The sequence below is a fragment of the Lynx rufus genome, unplaced genomic scaffold, assembly GCF_022079265.1.
Source record: "Lynx rufus isolate CCGP_SWC_20201006 ecotype Redwood Valley unplaced genomic scaffold, mLynRuf1.p SCAF_1, whole genome shotgun sequence".
Taxonomy (NCBI): Eukaryota; Metazoa; Chordata; class Mammalia; order Carnivora; family Felidae; genus Lynx; species Lynx rufus.
Window position 1 is genome coordinate 105,049,160 of NW_025814823.1, and position 6,000 is coordinate 105,055,159.

Genomic DNA, 6,000 nt, shown 5'->3' on the forward strand with positions numbered 1-6,000 from the left:
TAAATTACTTTAATATGTTGTTGAATTTACTTTGTTCCTCAACTACAAAAAACCCGAAACCGGTATATGTGTTCTCTGAAGCCAAATTGGTATTTTGTGACCCAAGAGATGTTGGGTTATGTATAAATTATTTAAAAACTTGGATTTTTTACTCCCAGAATATGATGTTCATTCTTCAGATACTATGCAGGATGACATATTGGATAAAAACAATTTTGTAAGTATGTAAATATGTCATAAATAAATAATACCTCAATTTATTGCCCTAAGGTGTATAGTGATTTTTTTTTTAAATGCTAAGTCATATTAACGTTGTATTAGGAGGACCTACATTCCTTCGTGTAAACTAGCTACTGGCTGTCAAGAATTCTTACACGGTAGCAACTTAAAACACATCTTCCCAGTTCAATGGTAGCATTCAGATGTACTAGAAATGCTGATTTCAAGTTCAGAGAACTCAGAATATTAAGGGGAGAGGACATTCTGGAGATAGAGTCGATGGGCAAGAAGTTAATGGCCTGCATTCCTGAGATCTCTTGACTAGGGGGTTAATTTACCCTTAACCTCCACAAACACCTTTTTTAAAAACACAACAAAACAACCTTGTTATATGCTATTCTGAGCCTGTGATCTCAGGGCAGAGTTTTTTGATTTGGTAGGCAAGGGTGTACTTTACAAAAGACAACGAAATGTTCATGTGGGTGTTTTGTTTGTTTGCCAAAGGAAAACAATATTGTTTGCAGAAGACCAGAAAAACACCCATTTGGAACCTAGGAAAGGTCCTGTTAAATTTATAATCTGTTTCAGAATTAACTGGAGGAGAAGTTTGGTCAAGAGAAACAAAATTGACCAAAGGCCAATATCAAGGTGTAAAAACTTACACATGAAGGGTATCTTTGAAATTCTCTTTAATGGGAACGCATGTGAAGTAATTTAAAGCTGAGAGAAAACCAGGAACTGACAGTTACGTGATAAATGCATACTGCTGGTTAGGTAGTGCAGTAGACACGTATTTTTATAGGTGATGGAAGTGAAACGGAATCAGCTGTTCCATCAGTATCATCCCAGCAAGTGAGTTACAGAGAAGGGAGTCACATGGAGGGTGTTACCAAACCCTTCTCTTCCAGAGCATCCTGTGTATTTGCTTCACTAAGTGGGCACACAGCTAATCTTGTAAATGTTTGTCGAATTCAACTTCATACCTTGAGACTCTGCCCTGGTGTACTTTCAGTTTTACAATATTATGTTTAAGAAACACTCTTTATACTCCATATTTTTTCCTTTTAGTTTCAAGTGCTACTTGGGGCTTCCCAATGGGTATGAGAATGTATCTGTGATAATTAAATATTCTCCCAAATGCAACAATCCAGAAACTAGGCTCACATTTGAGTATCATTTTTAGGATTAGAGCCAGAAATGTCCTTACTGTCTAGTCTTCAGGCAAGGTACTGACCACATACCTTTCAAAATGTATTTTAATATTTTGAGTCCTCCTGCTCCAAGGGCCACACTTTGAGAACCACTGCTGTGATACCATTCCTGACTCATTCTTAATGTCCTAAGTTATTTTAGAGGGTGAGGTCACCAAGATAGCAGCATAGGTTGTTCCTGACTTCCCCGTTCCTCTCAGAACACCAATTAAGTATTCATGGAACAGATACCACTGAGAAGATCAGAACAAGGTAGCGAGGTTGATGTACCCCTCCGCCATAGAGACTGGGACTGACCGCGTGGGAAGGGCAGGAGGAGCAGCGACGTATGGGACTCTGTTGCCGCACCACCAGGCCGGCACAGCACCACACCGAGAAAGCCTCCCTGAGCCTCTTGTCCCTCCGTGGGGAACAGAACCCAGGCTGGACATCCAGTTCCCCCAACGTTATGGGTTACTTCTTGGGAGCTCCTACTCTAGTCTTGAATCCTAGGTACTGTGGGCGAATCTGCAGGACTTGAGCACAGTGAATTTGATGATGACGGAAAAGTAAGCAGGGGCTTCCAACAACCAGCACTGGCACCTTGGCCAACCCATTTCCTCCCTGCAGCCCCCAAGCAGTGGTCCCAACAAGTGGTTTTGCTCATCTGCAGCACCAAGGATGTGGCACAGTCTGATGAGGGAACTCAGCAGGGAGCGGGTCAGCCTGCTTTCAGTCCTATAATAAACGGCCTCACCAGCCCTGGATCCTGGTCTGCACCCACCCAGGCAGGGGAACTGAATCAGAGCCCAGCCCTCTGCTGAGTGTGACTCTCATTAGCCCCATCTGACCCAGAAAGGCTAGCAGAAACCCCTGGAAGCTGCATAGCCTGGCAGTGCTCGTGCAAGGAGTATGGTAGGCAGAGCTGATCATCCACAAAATGAAGTCAGTGCCAGGTGACCCAGCCAGAGCAGCTAATTCATACCCCACTCACCATTAAGTAAAAACTCCCACCACCACCACCAAGCCAGAAAGCCTGGCTCAACCACCTGCAAAGCTAAGTAGCCTATCAATTCTTGAGCAGAGAATGTGGAAGGCAGAGCTGACAGTCTGCGGAGCAAGGCTAGTAACCCTGGTCAGGTAGGGAAATTGAGGCAGAGAATGGTTTAAGACAAGACTATAAATAAAGAGCCTTGCCACCCACCTTGGAGCTGGTTCTCCCAATGTGCTCTGACAGAGAAACTAATTCATAGCCTCACTCAATGCTGAATAAAGCCTCAGCCTGCCTTCCCAGAGAAGTTAGCCAGAGCACATGTAGTCCATCCAATAGCTCACGACTTTACCCATTTATAAAGAACAAAACCAGGGGCCTTGTTTGGCCAGGAAATACATTGTGTACTCTTGCGCGATTCAGGTGCCCAATCAATGAACCATGCATGTCCTGGGTTCTGCCCTGCTGCCCTGCCAGGGCACGGAAGCTAATTCCCCACGCTGCTTAGTATCCAGTCCCAACCATCTAGTATGCCTGACCAGAGAATCCTACCACTTCACTTGGGCAAGGAATCAAACCAGGAGTTCAGTCCAACCATTCTCAAAGCCACACACCACCTCCCAACCCAGACCAGAGCTTGGGCAGTGGCCTCAACCCACAATAGACCCTGAAAGCAAACCTCACCAGCCCAAGGATGCGCCTAGCAGATACTTCCTACCATATTGAGCTTCCTGGGGAAAAACTGTCTATGCCTAATCGAATCTGTAAAGTAGAGAAGAGGAACTGCTTATTTAAATGTGCAAATACCAACATCAAGAATTCAGGGTCATTAAAAATAAGAGAGCAAGGGGGCGCCTGGGTGGCGCAGTCGGTTAAGCGTCCGACTTCAGCCAGGTCACGATCTCGCGGTCCGGGAGTTCGAGCCCCGTGTCAGGCTCTGGGCTGATGGCTCAGAGCCTGGAGCCTGTTTCTGATTCTGTGTCTCCCTCTCTCTCTGCCCCTCCCCCGTTCATGCTCTGTCTCTCTCTGTCCCAAAAATAAATAAACGTTGAAAAAAAAAAATTAAAAAAAAAAAAAATAAGAGAGCAAGAAGCACCAAAGAAAACATAAAACTCCAGTAACTGACCCTAAAGAAATGGAGAGCTCTCAAATATCAGACTAAAATTCAGAATAATCCTTTAAAAAATGTTTAGTGAACTGTAAGAATACACAGATACCTCAATGAAATTTGAAAACAATGCATGCACAAACTGAAAAGTTCCACTAATAAAGAGCAATCACCAACAACAAAAACCCAAGTAGAATTCCTAGGGCTGAAAAGTATAATGACTGAAGTGAAGAACTCAATAAAGAGCTTCAAAAACAGATTTGATCATGCAGAAGAAATCATTAGTGACTTAAAAGACAGAACAGGTGAAATTATGCAGAGGGGGAAAAATTAAAAAAAAAAATGAATGAAAGAAGCCTACTACCAACAGGACACCATCAGAAGAAACAATATTCATTCCTTGGGAATTCCAGAAGGAGAAGAAAAACAGCAAGTGACAAAGTAGATTTAAATAAAAAATGGCTGAAAACTTCCCAAAACCTGACCCCAAGGACCCAAAATAGGTTGAGTTCAAAAGGGGCTGCAAAGAGACACATTATCATTAAACTGAAAAGTCAAAGGTAAGTAATTTTGAAGCTGGCAAGAAAAAAGAGCAGAGTTACATGCAAGGGAGCTCCCAAAAGACTATTGATCTCTCAGCAGAAATGTTCCAGGCCAGGAGAGAATGGGATGATATATTCAAAATATTGCAAGAAAAAACTCAACCAAGAATTCCACACCCGGCCAAGCTGCTGGTCGTCAGCAATAGAGAGGTGAAAACTTTACCAATCAATAAAAGCTGAGGGAGTTCATCACCACTACACCTGCCCTACCAGAAGTGTTAATGGGAGTTCTTTGAGTGGAAATAAAAAGAATCCAATTAACATCAGAAAAATGTAAGAAGATAGCATAAAACTCACAGGTAATGGTAAATACATAATCAAAGTTAGATTCTGTAACATGGAAGGGTGGTAGATAATGCACTTATACTTGAAGTTTTAAAACATAGTAAAAATAACCATATCTGTACTATCCTGTTACTAAAAACCAAATATTTAAAGATATGCAAACTATAATATCAGTAAACAAAAATGGGGGTGGGGAAAGCATGAAGTTTAAGAATGCTATTCAAGTTAAGTTTTCAGTTTAAGATAGGGTGTTACAATTTTCAGATAGTTTATGTGAGCCTCATGGTACCTTTAAAGGAAAAACCTAAAGAATTACACAAACAACATTACAGTTCAAAGGATATCTGTACCAAAAGATATCAAAACACAAAATGAGAGGATATGAAACAATGAACAACGGATCTGCAAAACACCCAGAAAACAAATGACAAAATGGCAATAGTAAGTCCTTACCTATCAATAATTACTTTAACCTAAATGGATTAAGTTCTCCAAAACACAAAGAATGGCTCTGCTGGGGAAAAAAAAAAAAAAGAAAAACCAACAAGATCCAATGATATGTTGTCTACAAGAGACTCACTATAGCCTTAAAAAGGACACAGACTGAGAATAAAGGGATGAGAAAAGATATTCCAAGCAAATGGTAACCAAAAACAAGCAAATAAAAAGGCAGGGAAGCTCTACTTTTATCAGACAAAATAGACTTTAAGAATGACTACAATAATAAGAGACGACATTATATAATGATAAATGGATCAATCCACTGAGAAGATGTAACACATGTAAATATTTATGCACTCGATATCAGAACCCCTAAATAAATGAAGGAAAAATGAATCGCTTAAAGACAAATCAACAGTAATACAGTAATTGGGGCTTTTCTACCAACGTTTCAACACTGGACAGATCATCCAGACAGAGAATAAAGAAGGAAACAGCAGAAAGGGAAAGTTAAAGGGGAAAATAAAAATTATCTTCAGACAATGAAATGGAAACACAACATGCAAAAGCTTACGGAATGCAGCCAAAGCAGTTCTAAGAGGGAATTCATAGCACTAATGCCTACACTAAGAAACAAAGATCTCAAATAAACAATGTAACTTCTTCAGACATTTCATTTGGTAATTCTTGTAGAAACAAACCTACTTGGAAAATTTTCTAGGCTTAGAAAATATAAGGAATGAAAGGCACTTGCCATTACTGATTGTAATTCAGAAAGGTGATACTAAATTTTGTGTTGGCTTTTTCATATATGCCCACATGTGTAAAGTAGAATCCAAGATTAAGAATTAAGAGGATACAATAGAAAACAATATGGGAGAGAATATGAAGAATAGGTTAGAGGTGAAAATTAAGTCTATTAATTTTTGTATAAATTGCAGCTATAAAATAAAAACCTTTATGAGGAAGTGTTGGGGTAAGGGGGTAAAAGTGGCATTTGAAAAAACTAAGAACAATACTCTTCCAAAACAATAAAGCATAATCCTAATAGGTTTGGGGGAAAAGAGAAAAATTTTTAAAAATCTGCCTACCTCTTTAGATTAAATGGCAATTTTGCCATTCCATACATATAATTATAACTCAACAAGTGTGTGTTCTTCAAAA